This window comes from Cyprinodon variegatus, unplaced genomic scaffold (assembly GCF_000732505.1).
Source record: "Cyprinodon variegatus isolate N-32 unplaced genomic scaffold, C_variegatus-1.0 Scaffold78, whole genome shotgun sequence".
In the NCBI taxonomy this organism is placed as follows: domain Eukaryota; kingdom Metazoa; phylum Chordata; class Actinopteri; order Cyprinodontiformes; family Cyprinodontidae; genus Cyprinodon; species Cyprinodon variegatus.
In genome coordinates, this window is record NW_015150531.1 from 805422 (window position 1) to 816896 (window position 11475).

The following is an 11475-nucleotide window of genomic DNA, read 5'->3' on the forward strand; positions in this document are numbered from 1 at the left end:
GTTTTATGTGTTGTCTTCTCAATTCAGAGGGCCCCCTGCCTGGCTTTGCCTAGGGCCCCACATTTCCTAAATACGCCCACGTTTCTGCACATGCTTTGAAACAGCTCTACCTTCTTGGGGACTCTATTAAACCTTCAGTTGTATTTTGAGGTGCTGAAGTTCTCTAAACCAAGTGGCTCCAGATTACTTCCTCAAAAAGAAATCAAAGTTGATTTACTTGGCAAACATCAGGGTTTTTTTTCCTCTCGCTTCCCTTTGCTGCATAACACACCCACACCTAGAACCTGTATATAGAAAGTCCGTCACACTTCAACAGGCCCACACACATTATCACATTTATATTCGAGGGACAATGTTGCAGCAGATGAAAAATCATTTATTTTAAAAAAAAATCACAAGGTATTATTATCCAATCTGACATGGATGCATCGACTTTTCTAGCCACTAACTGCAGGAACTGTCACTGGATTTAATATGCTTGAAAACACTCTGAGTCAATATTGGGACTGACCTACACAGCAGAGTGAAAGGTAGAGTGCTTTAGAAAGTCAGCTTTAGACACGATGAAACGCAGGAATAGCAGCGAGATCAGCAGCCTGCACTGCTGCATGCTGTTCCGCATGCTGATTGGGCTGCCAGTATTGTATTTTCATAAAAAAAGGGATTGGTCTTACACAGGTGGGCAGGCAGACTATCTTTGATAATCATCCTCCTCCCTGCTTTAACAGGCAGTTTTCCGGGTTGCTGGAGTTGCCACATTCAGCTTTGTTAAGCAACTAATTTCATCAGACCTCTCTGAGGAAGCTTGGACCATAAAAACTCTCTTCTAGATGTGAGTCTTTTACAAAAAAAAAGTTAACACTATTCCAACAAAGGCTCCAATATACAAAAAGAAAAAAAATATATATATAAGTTTTCTTTTCGTGTGTACTTTGTGATAAGTACAGGAATCTGTCGCTTGGTGGTAGGTTTGAAATGGGCTCTTACAAATATTTTTCTATAAACCAGGGATAGTTTCATAATGATCTGATCATAATCAGATCTAAGGGAACCATATTTGAAATCATTTAGTTTATATCATTTGGTAATTTTTCAAAACTCTGTAATTAAAGCGCAGAACAAAAGAGATGAAAAGGTAAGACCTGACAGATGCCAGTTAGTTATGGTGAAATACATTTTAGTTCATTGCTCAAAACAACACTGCAGAGAAACTATAAGACATTTGAAGTCAGGAAGACAACTCAATTGTTAAGAATTATTTAGAGATGGCGTCAGGTTGGGTGGAGGTTTGACAGGAGGACCTAAATCCAGAGACTGAAGCTTAAGGTGGATTGTTGCCGATTTATTTATCCAAAAAAGGCAATAGAAGCAAAAATCCGAAAACATAAATCCTCAGGATCCATAAAAATACTGAAAACATGATAACTCACTTAAAGGTGAAAAAAATGATGACAGAACCCAGCTAACAGTGACTGGGCAGGAGGCGTATATACAGTATGGGAGAGAGATACAAATACCAGGCTAATCAGCAGATTGGGAGCAGGTGTGAACAGAGGTGTCTAGAAGGGAGCTAGGAGAAGGAGACTGACACAAGAAGGCAAACAAGAAATACCTAGCAATTTTTACTTAAAATAAGTGAATTTTTTCTCCAATTCAGTATTAAAGTGAGACCCTTTGCCAATGGAACAAGACGATTTACATTTAAAATAAGATAAAACTATTGCATTGTCTTATTTCAATTTCATATTATCTAATTATCTTATTTTAAGAGTAAAGATACTAATTTCATTGGCAAATCATCATATTTACCCACTCAAATTAAGGGTAAATACACTTAATTTAAGAAATTTTTACTTATTTCATTTTTTGCAGTGCATCTCAGTATAGCCTTTACCTCTTTAAATGCCCTGTTGTGGTTTCAGATGGGATGGTAGTTATTGCATGCAGATGAATAACTTACAGTAGCAGCCACTGAAAAGGACCCTTCCCAGTCAAACGCCAGCCGAATGGCAGCCAACTTCCCTTCAACTCCCAGCAAAATCCCCTCCAACTTCCAGCCACTGGAGTGACCCCCTCTTGCATATTTGTTTACTCTGACTTCACCTTTTCACAGAATTAGAGGGTCTGACCAGGAGATGACGCTTCTCTTTAGATCTTAATGTCCACAAATCATGAAAGAAATAATATTTTTGTATAAATATTGATATTTTAAAAGGATTCATAGGGGACCAGCCAAGGACCCATTAAATAAAGTAAATACATTTTAAATGGCTACTACTGTATCAAAGTCTTTTTAACATATTGCATACTGGCTAAATATTTGGCTTGCACTTAAACTTCACTGACTGTATTTTCAATCCTAAAAACTCAATACACTGTTAATTTACCTTTTTACAGCCATCAAATCCTAAAAGCATTTATTGAGGAGTTTCTAGAAATGTTGAAAAACTTATTTATAAGTAGTTGTGAGGTAATTGCCTGATGGGAGGAGAAGGTTCCTTCTCCTTCACACCAAATGAGTCATCTACAGTAAGGTGGCTAAGATCATGTGTTTCTGATGTCTTCCAGAAACTTCCTTTGAAAGGTGTTGTAGGCAGGTACAATGGGAGGAGACCCAGGACTCGCTGGAGGATCTATGACTCAGAGGAAGTGTTTGGGAGGACAATGAGTACAAAAACAAATGGCTTGAATATTTGACAGGTGGAATCCTATCAGGCAAATATGCTGAGATTGTTAATGCTCATCATAGCATCCCATTCTTTTAGAGATGTTTATAGATACAGTTTAGGTGAAGTGCTTGATTTTATACACCAGTGACCAAGGAAATACACAGACTTTGATGAAATCATGAAATTACTAATCTACAGGGTTGATTAATTGATGAACTATTAATGTTAAACAACTCTGTTAAATTTGCCACCAGGTTGGGGGGGGGGCATACTCAGTTATATATTAAGCTGTTATGTTCCGTGAGGCTTTGGTCAGGATTCCACAAGTATTGATTAAGTGGTACGACTAATTCCTAATAATGAGGCTTGATTTTCACAATTCTGACCAAAAGCCTTTCTTCCTAAAATAAGTTTAAAAATGTTATTTTCTACAAAATGGGTTTTTTCTCTACCTCCAAACTCAGCATGTCTTCATTCATCCCTGTGATAAGAAGTTTGTTTTGAAGTTGTGAGATACGCTCTTGGAAGTTGTTGTGACGGGATTTGATGAAACTTTTAAGCCTCTCTGTATAAAATAAATATTTTGATAGGTAGAAGAAATCTGCGCCCTGGTATGTTGAAGTACCGATAATCTGCATTCAATAATTAAAAAAAAAAACAATTTATTTTTGGGAATCTGTAAGAATTAGTTTCTAATTTGTAGTTATGATCTGTCGCTACCGAATTTAAATTTGACAAACCGTATCTTCTCGACATTCTTTTTGCTGTTTGGTGCGATTGCAATTGTGGATCTTGACTTATCTGGACCGGAGCGGAACGAAAAATAGCATGGCTCCGTATTTTGGCGGTGAAGGACGTAGAAGACGTACGTGGACTGTGATGTGTGCAGGAGTACCGGTGAGTGTGGAAAAGCTCTCATTGATTAATATGACTCCGCAAGTGCTCCGCAGGACATACGTAAGCGGAGTAGTGACGGAGGATTTGGAATCTGGGGGTTATGCATACAACTCGGGGGTTATACTTGACTTGTGGGCTGCTACAGGGTGCTCTGGACACCTTATTTCCCATTATGACATCATAAAGGGCAGAATTTCCAAAAGGAGCATTTTGAGCACATGTTAACTAAGAAGTCTGAGAAAGGTAATGACTGAGCTGAAAGTTGTTTTTTTTCATTTGTGAATCTATTATATAGGCTTCATGACACATATGGTTACTACAAAATATCAATAAAGGGAATTTAGCTAAATATGGGATCTTTAACAAATGGTAGCCTCCATATATGAAATGAATCACCATTTTATGGGTGACAATTCACTGAGGTTAAAGAATAAACAAGGTAACAAGCTCCAGTTTGGGGATAATTATTGGGTAGGTTTGCCATGCAAATAATCAATTAGATCACAGGCATAACTAATAAACAATATAGCAAAACAAAAGAATAACTATCACCTTTTTCATGAAAACAAAAACCTTTTTTTTTAGACAGAGAAGGGACAACAATGTATTTTATAGCTTTTGTATAGAAAGAAAATGTATTTGTTCATAAGAAAGAAGATCACAGACCTGGGTGAATATGGTGGAGATTCTCCTGCATAGCTGAGTTTGACTGATTCGACATCGAGACTGGATGGAAGGAGTCAATGTGACATGAATAAACCTGCACCTGACTCCACAATTAAAGAGATTCTGCATGGAAAGTGTGATAAAGCTCCAACAGGCTCTGACACAGGAGGCTGCATCCAAAACAAGCCGCAACGACTGATTCAGATTCACCCAAAATGTTACTCTGAACTGTTAAAAACATGGCCACCATCATATTCACTCCTATGGAGTTTTGGAAGTGCAAAGCCCACTATGGAACAATGATGTAATTACCAGAGGTGGAACATATGGGGGCCCAGACTGATGGAATCATGTATGCAAATGGAGAGAAATAAATTCAGAGGATTAATTGCAGCTTGAGCACGTGCTGGGAGACATGTTTACATTGTTTCCTGTACAGATGGAGCTTAGGGAGAAATTTACACCATCAGGCTCCTCTTGCAGTCTGAATGTTCTGCTTGTTTGTTGTTGTTTTTTTATAACATTGAAAAGAACCTAAAAAGGATAGGAAAATGTCTAAATCTTAAACCATCTGTAAAGGTGTTATGCTGTTAAATGTGGTTGTGACCTATGTTGGATACAAATAAGATTTGGACTGTTAAATGTTTTTCTGTGAACACACAGCAAACTGGTTGTGTTAGGACAACAAAAGTGTGATTCAAGCTGAAATCAGGGTCAAACAGTTAACTGTTTAACAGTTAATGCTGTTAAAAATGTTTGGTATAGTCATTGTTTTTTTTTTTGTAATATAGCAAACATGTACAGTCTAATTATGAACAGAATTTGAAAACTTTTATACATTTTATTTTCTTTTTAAATTTGTAATGTAGCAATGAAATGCTCTTACTAATGTTATTTTAGGTAGCTGATTTTAAGATCTGTTCAGGGACAATGGAGGGAAAAAGTCTGGCTAAATCTGGCTAATTTTCAACAATGGTAAATAAAGTATACTGTTAACTGAACAAATACAAAAATACATGAGGAATAAGGGGGTTGTCCTTTTATGGGCTCCTGGTTTCCCAAGTCTGGGACCTGGATCTCAAAACAGCCTGCAAAACATTCAACTTAAACAGTCGGCAGATGGCCGCTTAAACTGAGCCTGGTTCTGCTGGAGGTTTCTTCCTGTTAAAAGCAAGTTTTTCCTCTCCACTGTCGCTACAAGCATGCTTAATGTGAGGGATTGCTGAAGAGTCAATGAATCGATGCAATCAACTGGTTTTCCTTAGATAGAAAACTTTGAATCAATCTGACTGGAAGATCTGGTGAACTTTGAGTGCCTTGAGATGACATGATGTGAATTGGTGCTATAGAAATAAACAGAATTAAATTTAATTGAATTTGTATATATATTGTCATTATGGTCTAGTTTCCTTTGCCGTTTGTTCTCATTTCCCATAACCCTACCCTAACCCCTAACCCTAATCTCCTCAGAAAAGTCATATTAGTGCTCCTTGTTTAAATCTCAGTGGCTACACACCAATCACAGAACATTGGGCATCATAACAAACAGCCTAGAACTGATTTACACTTTTTGATGTGTTTTCGACATAACAATCTTGTAGTGAAAACAAATTTCAGGCCACAACACATCTTCATCAAGATGCTGAGGGATTCCAGCACTCTGACCAGCATTTGACTGCAGAACAATGTTAGAACTAATAGCCGGAGCGGCATTTGGTCAGAGGGTTCTATCAGTCATATAAATTGCCCCTCACCTTGCAATAGTTATGATAATGCAAGCAATGACACAGCCGTAATTGCATCCATTCCTCACCCCTTCTGATAGTGAGAAGCACAGATCAGGACTCCTCACATGCAATCTATTATCCTTTACCCTTTGTGTGTGATAAATGATACAATTATTGGGTGTTAATTCAGTTGTCTTTGCCCTCTGCAATTCTAGTTCAGCCTTTGTGCATTAAGCTGTAACCGAATGTCATGTCTGTTTGTATTCATGTACTGTTGCAAGTTTTTTTTATCAGTTTGATCACTTATCCATGATGATAACTGTCTTTTCGCCCTACTGATGTCATAGGTGTGTCGGGTCAGTGGAGTGAATAGCTGGACTGAGAGTAAAAGTGGCTCTTTGGACCGTAAAGGTTGCTGACCCCTGCTTCTGGGCCCTTCCCAGCATTCATTGTGTGGAATTTAGTGAAAACTCGGGAGATCTTGAACAACAATTGCCCCTTTCAGAGGCATAGACCAGTATCATGTATTGCAGATTGTTAACAAACCCAAATTACTCCCTCTTCCTAAGGGGTGGACCCGCTCTTCTGGCTCAATTTGCATGCTCTCTAAGCCAAAAAAAGTTTCAAACTCAACAATATTTCTGACATTTTGAATTGAAAAAGCTTCCTGGATGAGAAGAGAAACGTCTTCAAACTTGGAAACAAAGTTCAGTAGATTGTTTTTAATTTTGTTTTTTTTTGGAATGACTGACATGGATGACTGAGAATCTTCACCAGCAAACCAGGAGAGTTTAACACAAAAAACAATCATAGAAGGTTTTACAGCTGCATAAAGCCGACACTCCACCCACGTTCAAAAACTCTGCAAATAGACTGAATGGTTAGTGCTACATTGATGCAGATTTGTGCAGAAAAAAATATTGTTTTAGCTATTTTTGTTTAAGAGATATCAAAGATAATATTTTAGGTCATCCAGAGGTCACCGTCCCCCCATTAAACTCTGAATTGAACCAAACGCGTCTCCTTTTTTAGTGCATGTTAGTGCAGATAAAACTACGGTAAAACTGACATGTGTGCTGCTTTACTTTTTAAGATATAACAAATAAAAATTTTAGCCGATGATGTCACCGTCCCCCCAATTAACTCTGATTTGAACCAAACTGGTCCCCTATCTTAGTGCATCTGACCACGTCTTCTTTCACCAAGGCGTTCTGACAGGGGACAACTGCTGTTGTTGAATAAACACTATTCTTTCCAGCATGTGTTGGAACACTTTAAAAACATGTTTCCCAAGAGATCTTTGCAAATAAGCAGGAATATATAAATAAATGAATAAGAACGCTGTAGGGGGAAAACAGGCTCGGTAAACTTCATAATAATGTCACTGATTTATCAGTCAAAATATATCAAAACGACTTACATTCTTTCCAGTGTTGGAAATGACATATGATTTAGTTTTGTCCCAGACTAAATGGCTGAAAAGAATTTACAGGATCAAAAATGGTCTCAAACAACAAACAGAGGCAGGTAAAATTTGTTGCACATGTGTAATAAAGCTGCTCAATGGCACAGTGGGTTGCACTGCTGCCTTGCAGCAAGAAGGTTCTGTCATGGTGAGTTTACAGGTTCCTAACCCAAGTGCAGAACACGCTCTGAGACAAGGAAAAATTCAACAGTTTATTGAACAGACAGAATTATAAGTGTTCAGATCCAGGGGGTTATCAGATCCAGGACTGGTCAGGACTGGATTACTGATCTGAGACGTGATTCAGGCTAGCAGCAGAGGAGGGGAACCGGGTTGGGTCCAGAGGCTTGAAGTTGGCAGAGGGCTAAGCAGCGGCAGGACTTGACTTCAGACTTGTTAGTGTTCAGACCTTGAGTTTCTCCAAGTTCTCTTCTTGAGAGCTGGCAGGCAGGTTCCGACAGTTTGATCTCCAGGTTTGCTTTTGAGAGCAGGCAGGCAGGTTTCTGCTGAGGAGCTCTTCCAGAGCTCCAGGTTTCAGTCAGGGTTCTTCCTAGGAGGCAGAGAGGACAAAAACACTGATTAGGTTCAAAGTCAGGTTTTCAGGGGAGTCAGAGAATCAGACAGGCTGGTTGGCTCAGGCTTCGCTAACAATATCTGGCTTAACACTCTGGCCCTGAAGAGTAGTCCTGCCGCTGCTTATATGCTGGTCTCCCTGATGAGCAAATCAGCCGCAGGTGTGGTAGTCAGCTTCAGCTCCAGGAGACCTAGGGCGCCCTCTGCTGGAGAAAGGTGGACAGATCTCCAGATCCCAACAGGTTCGATTCTTAGCCCTCTTTCTGCATGGAGTTTGTATGTTCTCCCTGAGCATGCGTGGGTTCTCTCCGGGTACTCCAGCTTCCTCCCACAGTCCAAAAACATGACTGTTAGGTTAATTGGCTTCTCTAAAGTCCCCTTAGCTGTTTTTGTGTGTGTGAATAGTTGTTTGTCCTGTTTGTCTCTGTGTTGCCCTGCGATGGACTGGCGACCTGTCCAGGGTGGACCCCGCCTCTCGCCCATTGACTGCTGGAGATAGACACCAGCACCCCTCGTGACCCCAATTGGGACAAGTGTGTCAGATAATGGATGGATGTGTAATAAATTCAGTCACGTGATCGCCTGCAAGTGTGCCACTTATAGTCAGAAACAAAAGCAGCACAGATCTACTCCATTTGTGAGACACTCTCTAGTGCAAGTGATCAAAAATGCTAACTTTTCCTATAAAGCGTTAACTTTGCTTTTGCGCCATATCCAACCCCCCCTACCCCCCCACCCCACATAAACTTTGAACCAATCTGACTGTATGATCTGGTTTATCTGGCATATAGTTGGAAACGAAAGCAGCACAAATGTCAGTTTTAGCAGCACAAAGTCTGCACTAACGAAGCACTAAAAAAGGAGACCAGTTTGGCTCAAATCAGAGTTTAATGGGGGGACGATGACATCATCGGCCGAAATTCTAATTAATTATATCTTAAAAAGTAAAGCAGCACAGATGTCAGTTTTAACAGCACAAAACTGCACTAATGAAGCACTAAAAGCAAATCGGTTTTACTATGACAGAGCAATTTAGAAATACTTGTAGCTGGATCACCTAGAATGCTGAGTGTTTTATGTTTATGACGGATGCTGTTAAATGTTTTACTCAAACAGAAATAGTTTATTTTAAAGTTACAGTTTCTGTTGGGTTAAAATGCAAAGATGAAAAAGTTAAAGTAGAGTCTTGTTTCTTTCTCTGTAAGAAGGCTTTGCTGTGTTGGTTGCTGGAGAATCTTCTTTGTCCCATATTCTCTATGCAGATGTGTTGAACAGCTGACAGCTGCATCAGTGGCTAAAATAGAATTAGAAATTGCAAGTAAACAAAACGAGCTGACAACTGCATTTGAATGATTATGAAGGTTAATTTGGTAATCAGCAAATCTGCAATACAAATCACTGCTTCAAATTAGGAGAGCGAAAACATTTGTCCTTGACTCAGAAGCAAAGAAGGTTTCTGAAGCAGTGGAAATAAAATGACAAATACTGGAAGATCAGTAACATTGAGTTTATTATTAAGGTAGTTTTTATACATATCTGCTCTCCCCACTTACATTCTGTGCTGTTTTTTATTACAAGTTTGTGGGGAAAAAAGGAGAAATCTTGTGCATATACGCTTCTGCACAGAAAGGAAAATGTTTCCTTCTTCTCTGTTTGCGTTTTGCCATCCTTTCGTTTCACCACATGATTTAATTCCATCTATTTCTCACAGCTTAGGTGTCTTTGTTTGGTCTCCACAAGGACTAAGCTACTCTCTCACCGGTACCACAGCTGTGCTTCCAGGGCCTGGTCCATAAGAGCTATCTGTTTGTCTTGCCTCAGGGCCAACAGTCACCGCTTTAACTTTGCAAAACTTGGTTTATTTGAAAGCTTTCTTCTAAAGCAGGTCGACATTCAGTTTTCTCCAGCGGGTGAGCAACATATCAACCACACATTATTGCTACAGAGAAGGAGGCCTTATTCTGTTTACTATGTTACCGTAGCTGCTCTTTTAAACACAGCACCGCTCCCACCGACCTAAAGAATTAAGCTCCACAGTTGAGTGTGTACATGAAAGACACAGTGGATATTTTAGCTCAGATATGTGAGTCAAGTTCAGAGAGCGGGGAACACTTTTGCTTTATTTTTCTGCCAAGTTTTCCATTAGACCCATGGGGTGAACACCATGCTAAGATCGATACAGGTCCCATTAGGGACCCCTGCTGGGTCCAGCCACCAAGCATCGACCCATCCACCCCAGCTGGTGAACAGAGAGCCATCCCTCTCAGTCCAGCACCATTTTCTGGAGGGGCATCCTGCGCATGTCTCCTACAATCTAACCATAGGCACTGTCATTATTAGTCATTACTGGATTCTTTTTATCAGCTGCATGTCTCGAACTCCGGCTTCCTGTGGGAGAAGAGACTTGCAGCTGTTTCTCACAGAGACCAAGGCGATCGCCATCACAATTATTCTAAAAGGAGCCTAATTTGAGAGGCAGCAGAAAGAAATCTGCAGATGTGTGCAAAGCAAATCAGCCGAGGGACAGATGTTAACTATTGTTACTTTTGTGACTGTTTTGAAATTCACACTTTGTAATCATCACTAAAGCAATAGCCTATAACACGTCTTACATAACAGTAATCTCCAGACTGTACTTCTACTACAGCGGTTGCATAAATACTGAATTGTTGTTTTGGTTTGCGATCTCATCCACCAGCCCTCTGGGATCCTCCGTCTATTCATTCCCCATGAATAATGTGGCCCATCTTGAGCCAGATGGAAAGATAATGGTGTCACGATGCAAGCTCCACATCTCCCGCTCAGCACAATTTACAATTGGCCATCCTGTGATTTCCCCTCCACTTCATGCCTTAAACTGCTGCACAGAGAGTGTGGTTTGGGTGGGATAGGGCGATGAATTCTCACCTTACACAGTTCAGTTACATCATTCATGCTTGTTGATCTCCAAATACAAGGAATCTGAGGGTAAATCCTGATTAGATTGGTTTAGTTTACATGTTCTAGTCCTACTGAAAGTACTGGTTTATTAAAACATCTGTATACTAATTCTTAGTTCACATACAGCAGGTATAGTGCAGTACTGTTTGCTTTAGATGGCAATTAAAAACATTTAGAGGAGAAAAAAGGAATATTATATATGAATATATACATGCGTTACAGAGGATAAAGGTAAACTAGCTCTACATGTGGCTCTTTTTAGCAAGGAAACACGGTTAAGTAAATAAGCTCTGAGCAGGTTTTCATTAGCCTCGTGAGACCATCCTGATCTCGCGAGCTTTCAAGATTTCACTCGCTAATCAGTCTGGCTACTCTCCGTTAAAGAAAATTTGGAGCCGTTCACCAAACGAACGTCCAATCAGTGTTGGCTTTGAGGCGGGTTGAGGTGTGACGAAACGAGAAGCGCGACAGTTCAAGTCAAAAGAACATGGCGGTTTCAGCCGATGAAACTAGCGTTAGCGTGGCTATATAGCAAGTT